The sequence below is a fragment of the Malania oleifera genome, chromosome 7 (genome assembly GCF_029873635.1).
Source record: "Malania oleifera isolate guangnan ecotype guangnan chromosome 7, ASM2987363v1, whole genome shotgun sequence".
In the NCBI taxonomy this organism is placed as follows: domain Eukaryota; kingdom Viridiplantae; phylum Streptophyta; class Magnoliopsida; order Santalales; family Ximeniaceae; genus Malania; species Malania oleifera.
In genome coordinates, this window is record NC_080423.1 from 28293022 (window position 1) to 28306827 (window position 13806).

The following is a 13806-nucleotide window of genomic DNA, read 5'->3' on the forward strand; positions in this document are numbered from 1 at the left end:
GCAAATCTAAGGATTATCAATATTACTCACTTAACGGGTAGAGCGGCACCGGTTACAATCAGGTCAAATTAACAAGGCTGACCTCAACCTTTATAAACTCCCTTTACGGAGCAGAGACGACCTTACCAATCCTTACGGGCTAGATCAACACTCCCTCGGGCCACGCTTGGAATACAACAGTTAAACAATACAAATTTCGTGTACAATACAAGTGCTTCTATGCTAAGCGGATTTATATCGATACGCATAAGAAGTAATTAATGCACTTCCAAATGATAAGAACTATAACCTCAATGAAGATATGTGAAATTACTCTCAATATTATATCAATGTGCAATCAATGTATGAGAGTGTGCTATCAAAGTTTCTTTGAAACAATTTACATAAATATATCAATCACAAATAATATTTCAAAGATTTCCAAAAGTATAATAAAATATCTCAAAATGATTTTCAAAAGATTAAGCATAAGAGATTTTTGCAAAGCAAGCTTGTAAAAAAACAAAAAAGTTCTTCAAAAAACACAAGCAAGCTCAAGAGTCTTGCAATAAAGTGCAAAGACTCACAAGCTTAACAAGTTTCCCCACAAAATGAATTTATAGAGTAAATCTATGGGGAGAACTTTTGAGCTTAAAAAAAAAAAAAAATCTTGCAAACCACAAGGCCCATAACTGAATGATAAATATTAATCAACCCACAAGCTAAAACAGACAGTTGATTGAGTATTGAGCTGTCGACACTTCTCAATCCACAGGAGAATATAGAACGAGCAATGATGACGCAGAACAAACAATCCATTCAAATTAGATGAATGTTAGAGTAATGAAAGTTGTAAAAGCAAACATCAGTGAATAAGGGAGAGTTACCAGCCGTTTAGGCGTTACACCGGTAGAGGGACTAGATCGGACTGGGAACTTGCCGGGACTTTCATAGAGAGAGAGAGAGAGAGAGAGGCACTTGGAGTTTGAGTTGAGACAATATGAAGGGATCGACTTGACGTTTGTAAAAGAGACAAAGTATAGGATGACGTTTATTCCATGAAAAAAAACAAGGTTGGAGAATAACTAGGTTGTTATAGATATATATATATATATATATATATATTGTTGACCTTATAGGTCACACCCGATTTTAATAATGACAAATATCCTTTGTATTTGATGGCTTTCAAGTGTATGTGCAAGATTATTTTAGCAATCAAGTAATGGCACATGAGAGTATGAAGATCCTAAAGAGTAGTTTCAAGTTGTAAATTCATTTGATGTAATATAGGTTTGTAATAGTAAGTAGGATATAAAGTCTGTAATAAGTACCTGCATGTCATGCATATAGGATATATTGTAAGCTCAGTAAGACCCTAGTAAGACCTTAAGACCCAACACTCATGCACAAATATCATTCATGATAAGGTGTATAAAAAGACATTAATTTGAACATAATAAGCACAAAATGAGTGAGGTTGAGTGACCGAACCCCAGGAGTTCGAAACTCCTCGGGAACCCGAACTGCTGGAAAGTCAACAGTTTGACTTGGGTTCGGGTTACCGAACCAAGAATGAACGCATCGCCCTCGGGCAACCGAACCCTTAGAAAGAGACTTCTCACCAACTCAGGCTGCAAAACTTCTCGGCTCAAATCAGGTCTCGGGCGGTCGAACTTAGCACCGGGCACCCGAACCGCATGTCAATGTTTTTGACTTTGGTTCAGCCAATCGAATCCAAACTTGAGCACCCAAACTGTTTAACATAGTTTTTTTAGCTGAGTCTGTTCGGGCGACCGAACTTACGTTCAACTACCTGAATCTTCTCGAGTTACTTAAATTTTACCGAGGTTAAAAAGCCCAAAGTAAGGTTAATTTTTCTAAAAACATTTTTAACATTTTCTAATAATACCCTATAGGTCCTAAACGGTTATATTTTTGCCTTGGTTTATAAATATGAGTTCATTTGTGTGGATTAAGAGTGATTAGCAAAAAATCATTAAGTGAAAATCCTCTCTACTTTCAAAAGCTCATGTTGCCCAAATACTCTCAAAATTCATTCCCTTGATACATTCTGATATTGTGAAAGCTTATTGAGTGTGCTTTTGATTACTAGATATTACCAATACTCCCACTATCATTGTTTGATTGTTTGAGTTATTCTTGGGGAGTTTTAGTTAAGTTTATCCCACAGAATTCATTATTATAAATCTTGTATAAGGATAAACTAACAAGTTTCAGGATATTTGTGTTGTTATTGCAAGTGTCATATAGCTTTGTTTTTGTGGTGCAAAAATATTTCCTACAAGTTAAAATATTTTCAAACTACTTTTGTACATATTTCATTGAAGTAAATCATTTAAGTTAGTTTGAGTATTTGATTTGCATATTTGAAACCTTGATTTGTTATTGAGATTTAATATAACTTGTTTCAAATATATAGTTTGTATTAAAACACTCTTGAACATTCTAGTGATAATATCTTGTTAAGTGTTATTTGCACAAATATTTACATCACTGAGCTTACATATTCTATATTGTCGATGTGCTTGTGATTGATTACATTTGGTACACATCTGCTTTACTGAGAAGCATAATCAATGTACCTTGTCATATTATGAAAATACTATTGTATTCTAGGTGTGGCCTGAAGGGGCGGTAATCCAGTCCGGTAAGGATTGTCTGTAAAGGTTGAGGTCAGCCCTGTACTAATTGACCTGATTGTTTAGGTGCCGCTCCACCTGTTAAGTGAGTCTTATAGTGGTAATCCTTGTGCTTGTTAGCTAAGGCAGGGATATAGGCTGTTTGTCAAACCTCGATAATATTTTTGGGTGTCATCTTTATTTACAACTTTCTCGTGCATGATTGGTTAATTTAATTGTGCTATTTAATTTTTGTTGTACATTTAAATTGAGTTAATTTATATGCACTAGATTGACCTTAAGGTTGTATAATACTGTTATTAAGGGATTGACTTGGGGCATCAATTTTGAAAATACCAATTTATCCCCCTCTTGGGATTACGGTAAAACTAACAATTGGTATCAAAGCCACGTAGCAAAGATTTAATAGTTATTTTGCAAAAGATCTTAGATGGTTCATAGCACCGTGACCCCTTTCCCTGAAGGACCATCTTCCACACGACCTTCGGTTTTCAATGGTGTTAATTACACATTCTGGAAACAGAGGATGCGCATTTACCTTCAAAATATAGATTTGAAGGTGTGGAGGATTGTCTCTAAGGGAAATTATGTTCCTATGAAAACAGAGGGCACAACTAAAGTTCCTAAAACTGAGGAAAAATATAATGATGATCATATGAAAGCTGTTAGTTTAAATGTCACTACTATGAATAATCTGTATTGTGGTCTTGATGTGAATGAGTTTAATAGAGTAATGACATGTACTTCTGCGAAAGAAATCTAGGATAAATTAGAAGTCACATATGAAGGTACTAGGGATGTGAAAGATAGTATGATAGATATGCTGACTAGTGAATATGAGGATTTTAGGATGAATGTAGGTGAGTCCATTCAAAGCATGTACACTAAATTCACACATATTATAAACTCACTACATGCATTAGGTAAGACCTATCCTACATATGAGATGATTAGGAAGATCCTTAAAGGCTTGCCTCCTGTTTGGGAAGTTAAGGCTACGACCATTTATGAGGGTAGAGACCTTAAGGCCATGACTCTAAATGAATTGATAGGTTCCCTAATTACTTATGAATTAATTATAAATGAGAAACTCAATGAACATAATAAGGTGAAAAATGTGACTGCATTGAAAACTTCGACTAATACATCTAGTGAATATAGCGAACTTGACTCTAAGGATAATATAACCATGCTAACTAGAAAATTCAGTAGATTTTTCAGGAAGAATATAAAATCATACAAAAGATACAAGAAGTCTGCATCCGATAACATATTTAACAATTAGATTTGAATTTAGTTATCGATATAAATTCATTTTTGGATATAGAATATGCAAATTCAATTTACTATTTTATTTTCAAAAACAATAATTTGGATAAAAGCTTTTGGATCTTAAGCAAATAGACACTAAAAATTTAGCACAAGTATATTAAAAAATAATTAATAAGAGTGATTAAAATAATAGAAACACTATACTTACCTTCCAAATATCACCTTTTTACTTCTCCATTACTATGTGCATGTAGTACAAATTATATAAAATGAGTAAGTAATAAATAAATAAAAAGTACAATATGTTATAGTTAAGCATAATAGCACTACTCTTAAAATAAACACATTCAAGTGGCAAACACTTAATTTAATACCAAGCATAGGATTGTGTGAAAGGAATAATCTCCCTTATAATTTTCAAAAAAAAAAAAATATTCAATCAAATTTGCACCAATGCTGACAAGGGACGGCTCTATGTTTCCTGAAGTATTACAAACTAAAAACTTGGTGCGTTCAATCTCGCACAAGGGACAAAATAATTTGGAAAAAAAATCTTCAATCATTCATAAAATCACACAGGCTTCAGCAGTACTATTTAGGCCCACTCTCTCCCTAGTGGAGATGAGGATAGCAATAATAATGATAATTAACAATAATAAAAAAAATCTTTATCCAAACAATAATTAAATAAAGACAACCAAAAGCCGTCGCCCTAATGGGACAATATTGGTACAAGATTAGTGTGTTGTGGTGGTTAGAAAGTGTTCATCTCCCATTCCTCATGATGATAGGGTGAAAGTTTCCAATATGCTTTAGTGTTACTCTAAAAGTGAGTAAATCGCAAGGTCAAATTATTAAAAGAATTAAAATTTATCTTCCATGTAAGAGTCACAGTCAATTGTACGTAGCATTCTAATTATGTATATGTTTAATTGTTAAATTTGACCGGTTACAATCAGGTCAAATTAACAGGGCTGATCTCAACCTATATAAACTCTCCTTACGGAGCGGATAACGCCTTACTAATCCTTACGGATTAGATCAACATCCCCTCGAGCTACGCCTGGAATACAACAGTTAAGCAATACAAATTTCATGTATAATACAAGTACTTCTATGCTAAGCAAATTTGTATCGATACGCATAAGAAGTAATTAATGCACTTCCAAATGATAAGAACTATAACCTCAGTGAAGATATGTGAAACTACTTTCAATATTATATCAATGTGCAATCAATGTATGAGAGTGTGCTAGCAAAGTTTCTTTGAAACAATCTACATAAATATATCAACCACAAATAATATTTCAAAGATTTCCAAAAGTATAATAAAATATCTCAAAATGATTTTCAAAAGATTAAGCACAAGAGATATTTGCAAAGCAAACTTGTAAAAAAAAATAAGTTCTTCAAAAAACACAAGCAAGTTCAAGAGTCTTGCAATAAAGTACAAAGACTCGCAAGCTCAACAAGTTTCCCCACAAAATAAAATTTATAGAGTAAATCTATGAGGAGAACTTTTGAGCTTAACTCTCCTAAAAGCAACAATCAATAGGAGAGTATAAGCTTGTAGATAATCTCAAAAATATTCTCACCAAATTGGTTTTAACAAAGGAATGAAAAAAGGTGGCGCATATGGGCTAGTATGTGGAAGTGAAGTTCTAACAAAATTTTTTAATCAAAAGTCCTAATCTTATGTTAACTTTTGCAAATGAACACACATATATAGACAGTGCCAAAATTATAACTGTTGGGGATACCACGGGAATTTTTAAAATTGTTTTAAATAAGTTTAATAAAAATAACCTCGTTTTAACCTCAGTAAAAATCAAGCAACCTAAGAGTTTCGGTTGATCATATTTGAGATTCGGTCGACAAAAACACTAAGTTCGGTCGACCATGGTATTTTTGAACTAAGGTTTTGGTCGACCAGATTAAGGCGATTTTGAACCTTCCGAGATTCGGTCGACCAGAGCATGTTCGGTTGACCAAATTCAGAGGTTCAATTGACCAAGTCAAAATTGAACTAAGATTTTGGTCAACTAAGGCTTTGGAAATTCCCCATGTGTCAGTTCGATCGACCATATAGTTCAAGTTCAAAAATGGTCGGTTGATCGTACGAAGTCAAATTGTTGACTTCTGTACGGTTTGGTCAACTGAATATTTTATACTGTATATGTTCGGTTGACCGAGGCTTAAGTTCCTCAGTCAACAGTGCTTCGGTCGACTAGCACATTATGACCAAGTTTGTGCGGTCGACCGAGGCCCTTTCAATGTTCATTTTAGGTCTTGATTTTATATTAAAGTTATGTGTAGGGACCTAGGGTCTATCTAAGGTCAATGCTCTTTAATTTAACTTAAAAAAACTGACGTGACCAAAGTTAGCCCTAAATTCTGTCTACAGTCATTACTGAGCTTATAGTCCTATTATGCATGCAGATGCATTAATTATTACAAACCTTGCATTATTATTACAGACCCGAAAGATATATATAAAAAAACAACTTTAAAAAAATCATTCTTCATGCGCTGCTCTTTTGCAGTTCCATGGAATACACTAGGGTATGCTCGTTTAGGTGCTATTTATGACTTCTAAATTGCATCATCATTTGTGCTAACTGAAACATAAACCTGTTCAAATACTCAAAACACACAAATGAGATACTGTGGTTGTTATAATCAAAACAAGGATCTGACCAAAAAGTCAACAATCTCCCCCCTTGTGATGATAACAAATGCAGGAGCAAAATATGCGTTTGCTTGACAAGGCTTCCTTTAACAATATGCACAAATACAAAATAATATTCAATAAAGTTTACAAACAAGCATGAAGACTTTAGAATGATTCAAGTTTGCATTAAAGTTCAGTTATCAATTGCCACATCTCCCCTTTTTGTCATTAGCAAAAGGGCATGTAAAAAAAAATATAACTGCTTTTTGAAAAATATGGCAATTAAGCACACACACAGTATAATTGATCATTTAAGGATTTAAATGACATGAAAACATAGTCAAACCAGAAATATCCTCAAACCATTGCAATTTAAACATTCCATAAGACCCGCAAAAAATTGGAATTTAAAGACATGCGACATATATAAAAAAGAGGTTTGAGCATAAACATGATCTATCTAGTTCCCATGCATTTTCATGTGAAGTTACTAAACCGGTTATGCAATTTAAAACTATATATGTATATAATAATAAATATATATCCCCCTTTGATATTTGCAAAAAATATTGGGGGTGCTTGCTGAAAAAGAAATTTTCATTTGAAACAAGCAAGCAATATTTTTTCTGGTTTGTCAATTAAGCACATACTTAAAATATAACCAGAAAAATACAGTCACGATGATCCTAAGGATGTCAGACAATTTAAAACAAGGATCACATGGCAAATACAAATAACATATGGTAAAGCAATATATATCAACTCAAGATTTTCACAAAGATCATTTCATTTAAGCACATGTCACAGTGAATTCAAAATAGATCTAAACTAAAAATATTTGTGAGCAAAAAAAAAAAAAAAAAGGGAATTTATGTTTAGATGCCCCCCTTTCGTTTTGAGTGATAGCTTAGATGCTTCTGTAACCCCCCAACCTGGATTTGCCAGGGAGCACTGTGTCTCTCTTCCTCCACCTAGACCAGACAACAAGGGGATAGGCCTATCGGACTAATGACTAGCCCCACAGACCAACATGTGTTCTTTTTAGTGTGTTTTGTCCTCACTCACACACTTCTTGAGAAAACTTCCCAGAAAGTCAATCATAAGGTGCACCTTGTTGATATGGGTAGTAACATCTAATCCTTTTAAACTTTTCTTCCACAGGGTATCGCATTCTCCCCCACTTACAGAATGCAACGTCCTCGTTGCAAACCTATATTTTCAAACCTAGGCGATGTGAATCTCATCACACTTCCGGTTGGGTAATTTCTCTGATACCATTTTGTAACATCCCAACCTGGATCTGTTAGGGAGCACTGCGTCTCTCCTCCTCCATGTAGACCAGACAACAAGGGGGCGAGCCTTATTGGACCAATGACTGGCCCTACAGACCAACACGTGTCCTTTTCAGTATGTTTTGTCCTCACTCACACACTTCTTGAGAAAACTTCTAGAAGGTCACTCATCTCAAGATTACTCCAAGTCGAGCACGCTTAACCGTGAAGTTCTTATGGGGAGTCTCCCGAAAAGAAATGTACACCTTTGTTGATATAGGTAGAAACAACTAATCCTTTTAAGTTTTTCTGCCACGGGGTATCACAGCTTCTAAGTGCTTATACATATCACAACTTACTTTCATTTAATGAGCCAACAGTATAAGCAGTTATATAAAATCTTTTAATATAACTATATAGGAAAATTAACTTATTTATTTCAAACATTGCAATCAGTATAGCCTCCTATAGTTCATACATGCATCAGAAAAGATATATTAAGGCATGATTTTGTGTTCATAACCAAGAACAATCCATATCTAAATATATAACTTTAAAAGCATGATATGATGTTCAGGGTTCTTAGAAGAGCCTCAACATTCAAAAAGTAAAGCACGATGCATATGACTTCTTTATGCTCTTTCTCTAGGGATGAAGCCGAGCTCCTCTAACTATTCGATGATTATGCTAGGATGAAATTTAATATTCAATAAGTTTTCAATCATCCTTTCAAAAATGTTTTTATCATTTATTTTAACATAATCATCCTTATACAAGGTTTTACTTTGGGAAAAACTCTACCAAAATTTTGGCTGCATGTCGTCTGTAAATTCGACGTTTTCCTATAAAATCTGTACCTGATATGTTCAAATAAGCAATTTATAATTCAGTTCAAGGCACTCGACAACCTATATCCACTACCAGCATACAGTTCACATCCACTACATCTGCCATGCATGAGGCATTTTAGACTACGCATGCAATCAGATAGCAATAAAAAATTCATAAAAATAAAATCTACCCATCAAAGAATATGAATAGTCAAGAATAGTGGATAGTTTTGAGTTCAGTGCAATGTTGTAATTCATAAAGGCATATGGGCACAGATGTTACAAGATAATGAGAGCATTTAATTTATATAGTCATGAAAGAGTAATGCTCCCCCTGAGTTATGCACTTAATCATCTTATGCCTTTTTCATCTTAAAATATCTTAGCGAAGGTTCTTAAGATTATCAATGATTTAATCTTGGCGGTGAATGCTTTAGGCTTATCGGACAAAAAAGTCACAATCAATATTGTAACGCCTCGAACCCTTAAACCCTGGGTCTGATGCGTTATACCTGATAAAATCCTGATAATCCATAATCCATAATATGCGCAGCGGAAAATATAAACATAATCTTCATATAATATAAAAACCATAATCAATAATACCGTAGTTTACTACCCCTATATAACTTCCATACTATCCATCCAACACCTACATTACCATAAATACATACCTCTCCAAACATTCCGGTATTTTCACAATCATTCCTTTCATAACTGACTTAAAACATAAAGACATAAGACATAAACATTTACATTCTCTAAAATTAACATAAAAATATACCCTCTTCTTTTTCTATTTCCCAATAATGTTATAAAAATCTTGAGCTCTCAAAGCTCAAGCTCGAGGAAATCCTAAAAAATATATATTTATATTCGGGTGAGACACATCTCAGTAAGGGAAGAAACCATATATTAAAACAGTGTGTGACCAACATGAGTCTATATAACAATAGAATATTTAACATTTGAAAATCATTAACATAATTTCTGAAATCATTCTCTGAACCTACTCAATCACATACAAAAGATTTAACCCACGAGATTACCCAAGGATAGAGGTGATTACCCGTCCATACAAGTAGCACCCCTATGCTCTGATACATTCGGCAACCCGAAGGTCACTACTGAAGCATATCAGGGCACTCACCTTATTCAGTAAACCCTCAAGTATTAAATCGATATCATACTCACATAGTTCAAACAAAGGTTTATCAGCGGAGGCTCCCAAGAATAGGGCAATCTACCCACTCCCATACAAGTAGGTTCCCTCTGCCCTAGTAGGTTATGCAGCTACTGCCACATCTAAAGTTACTAGAGCACTCGCCTTTCTCAGCAAGCCCTCAGGTAAAGAGTATGCCCCACCTAATCGTAACATGTTCTACGAGTATAGATACTTCTAGTATCATAATACATTGTTATTTCTGTCATTATTCAATCATTCACATATGTTCATGTTCATAATTTTAACATTTCATTTCATTTCACTTTAAGTGACTCTCCGTTGTTCACATTTCACATTTCATTTTCGTTTCATTTGTTTCCATTTTTATTTCATTTCATTGCATACCTAGCATCTTTTAGCTATTTTACCCAGCATCTTTCAGCTGTTTTACTCAACATTTTTCAGTTGTCATACATTTACCCAACATCTTTCAGCTATTTTACCCAGCATCTTTTAACTGTTTTAACCAGCATTTTTTAACTATTTTACCCAGCATCTTTCAACTGTTTTACCCAGCATCTTTCAGCTGTTTACATGGTTAATACACACAAGCAACATAGTTCATATCATATTTTATTCTCAATGCATTACTTACTTAACCATCATATCATACATTTAACATATATTTGCACAGAAACTCATGCCACACAATTTAACAGTAAAATTCATACATATTCCTGTAAAATAGGTCAACCCACATTTAGCATTTAATTATTGAAAATACAATTTCCATTTCTTACATAATTATTTAGAAAATTCCTTCCACTTTCTTCAATTCATTTCCACAAATACATAACTAAATAAGTGGTCATAAGCTCAGAAATCATAGTTTTACATGGTTGGCATTTTAATAATTCACACCAAAACATACATATAATATAATATAAATTATTACCTTTAATTTCATAAAATCTGATTTAATATATAATTTCCCCTTACTTGATTTCTTGAACTACGCTAACAAGGACCCCAAAAATACCTGCGACGCTCACCCGGACCCTGAATAAAAAATCCTAATTCTATTAAATTAATCCTAAATAAAATATTATTTTAATTTTTCTAAAACCCATACATTATAAATAAATAAATATACCCTTAAATTTAGCCAAATTAGAAAATTTCTCAAATCCCGCTATTGTTTTGGAGTAGGGCCTAGAAAGCCCCAATTGAAAAATTACCTATGCCAAAATGACGACGAAGACGACTAGGACCCTGTGGTGGTGTCTGATCGCCAATTTAACAGCAAATTTAATGAGAAATTGAGAAATTAGGGAAAATTTGCTTACCCCAGGAATGGTACCTACGCCACTCCCACGATAAATCCGCTCCAATAGAAATGTCGGTGGCGGTGTTATGAATCCAACGACACCTTCTGTTTTTCAATCAGCACTCGTTAGGCCGACGAAATCGAGGAGAGAGAGGAGGAGGACGGAGGAGAGATGCAGGACGTAACGGAGTTATAGAGAGAGAGATTGACGCTGAAGAAGGAGAAGAGGATGGAATTGGATTTAAAATTGAAATCCAATCCATCTTATTACATTTAATATATCTTATTTTAATATTATATATACATATATATATTTATTTCATTTTTTTTACTATTCCTTTTTATTTATTTATTTATTTAATTAATTCAATAATGATTAATTAATTAATTAATAATTAGTCTTAATTTTTTTTCATACTATTTCTTTTTATTTTTTTATTTAATACGTTAATTTAATAATGCTTAACTAATTAATTGATTAATAATTTTAATTAATTAATTTTTTCCCCGGTTATTACAAATATTTGTTAAAATGATAAGCCAATGTGTGCCTCTTTTCTTATGAATCTCAATGCGCGTGAGAGGCACATGATTAAGTACTCTTAAGGATTAAAATTTTTGTTAAGTTCGAAGAGTATTCATTATGAGTGGACATGTTCCAAAATATTTTCGTGCTTAGTAATCATGTCTAGGTATAAGCAAAGAGCGTCTAGAAGAGTATGAATTTTTGAATATAGCTCTTTGGACAGTGGTATGTATCCTTTAGATATGCAAGAATACAGCTGGTGAGTAGAAGGGATGTCTTATGATGAACACTCAATGTATATTAGTCATTTATGATCAATAGTGCTTCAAGCCTAGAGTGATGGCTAAACATTTTATTAGGCATTTTAGGATCTCAAGATGAGTTTAGGACAAGATGTTTAACTGGAAGGATTCATTTCCTAAAACTCAAACTAGTGCAATAGGCAGAGTATGCTTAACTTTAAATGATCATATTTAAGCATGAGTTAAGCAATTTGACCGATTTACCAAGCAAATAATGCTTTGTCCATTTGGAAGTGGACTTCATTTAATTATATTATAGCCAATGTTTTCATATTTTATCTAATCATTATGATATATATTCCTATTAAGTTTAGATTGGATATTTTATTTGAAATTTGGTATTGGCTAGATTTTCTAATGATCTTAGTGTATAATGATAGTGTATAATGAATGTGTATACTAAGATTTGACATTTTAAGTAAAGACCACTTCCTACCTTTTTGGTCATCACTACCCCTAAACCTAGGAACTAAGGATGAATTAAATAATTATGCAATATTAATTCATATCCATTTTACCTTAGGTCCTACAGGGTTTACTTTGCTGATTATCCATTTCATTTCTTTTTCCATGTCTTTGACACCTATAGCTAAACAATTAAACCCATTGTGCCCTTTTCTTTTATGTTGTAAACAAGTTTTGAATTTTTGAAAATGGCTATACTTACTAATCTTATGTTTCCATGATGAGGCATGATTATGAGATTTATATGATGACCCTGAATCATTTTCACAATTTTTTTTTCTTTTTTAACTCCTATGGATTTATCATCTCCCACTTCTCCCTTCTGGCAGATTAGTTTCAATATTTTTTAATCTTTTTCTTTTCAAGGATGACATTATACTCTTTTAATTTGTCTAATTATTTAGCCAACCTTTTATTTTGATTTTTCAGAAAATTTTTATGATAAGACATTCTAACTAGAGACTTACGAATTTTAAATGAATTTTTTTCTAGTTGTCTATTCAATGACATGCTCTCATCATAAAACTCATTGCATGATTCAATACAAAATTTATCTCTATACCTATCATATGAATTAATGCATACAGTATCATCATCAGAAACAATCGACGATTCATCATAAGATATATCACAAAATTTTTCATAAGAATCATCGCATGCATTATTAACATAACTATTAATATATTCAATAGATGATTCAGCATGTAATATATTATAGAATTCAACATAAGAATCATCACATGCTTCATTGCACGAATCAATAAATGAGGTAGAGTAAGAGTCATATACCTCATCGTCTACTAATGCAACCTGCTCATGATTAGCCACTACCTAATCATTTAGGCTTGGAGCATTTGAAGTGACAATCTTCTTTTCTTGGGTCTCTCCATATCTCTTTTCCAACTCAACCCAGATTTCCTGTGCACTTCTACATGCCATAATCTCATAAAAAATATTAGTCTCTAAAGTGCAATATAGTAAATCCATGGCATGTGAATTTGCATGCATTAAATTAATATCATTTTCTACTGGCATACAAATTCCCTTGACAATCACTTTCCAGACCCTCCAGTCCATTGATTTTATAAATATGCTAATTCTAATTTTTCAGACGGTGCAATCAACATAACAAAATAATGGAGGACTGGAAGGTGATTGTCCCTCTCCGAATGGGGATACACCAATGTGAACCATTGTGATCTTTTGAAAAAATGTTTAAGTCTATGCAACAAGGCTCTGATACCAATTGTTGGAATTGGTGTATTCCCAAGAGGAGTGGTGAATTGGGTTTTTAAAAATTTCTCCTAGGTTTGGCCCAAATTCCACAAAGAGTAT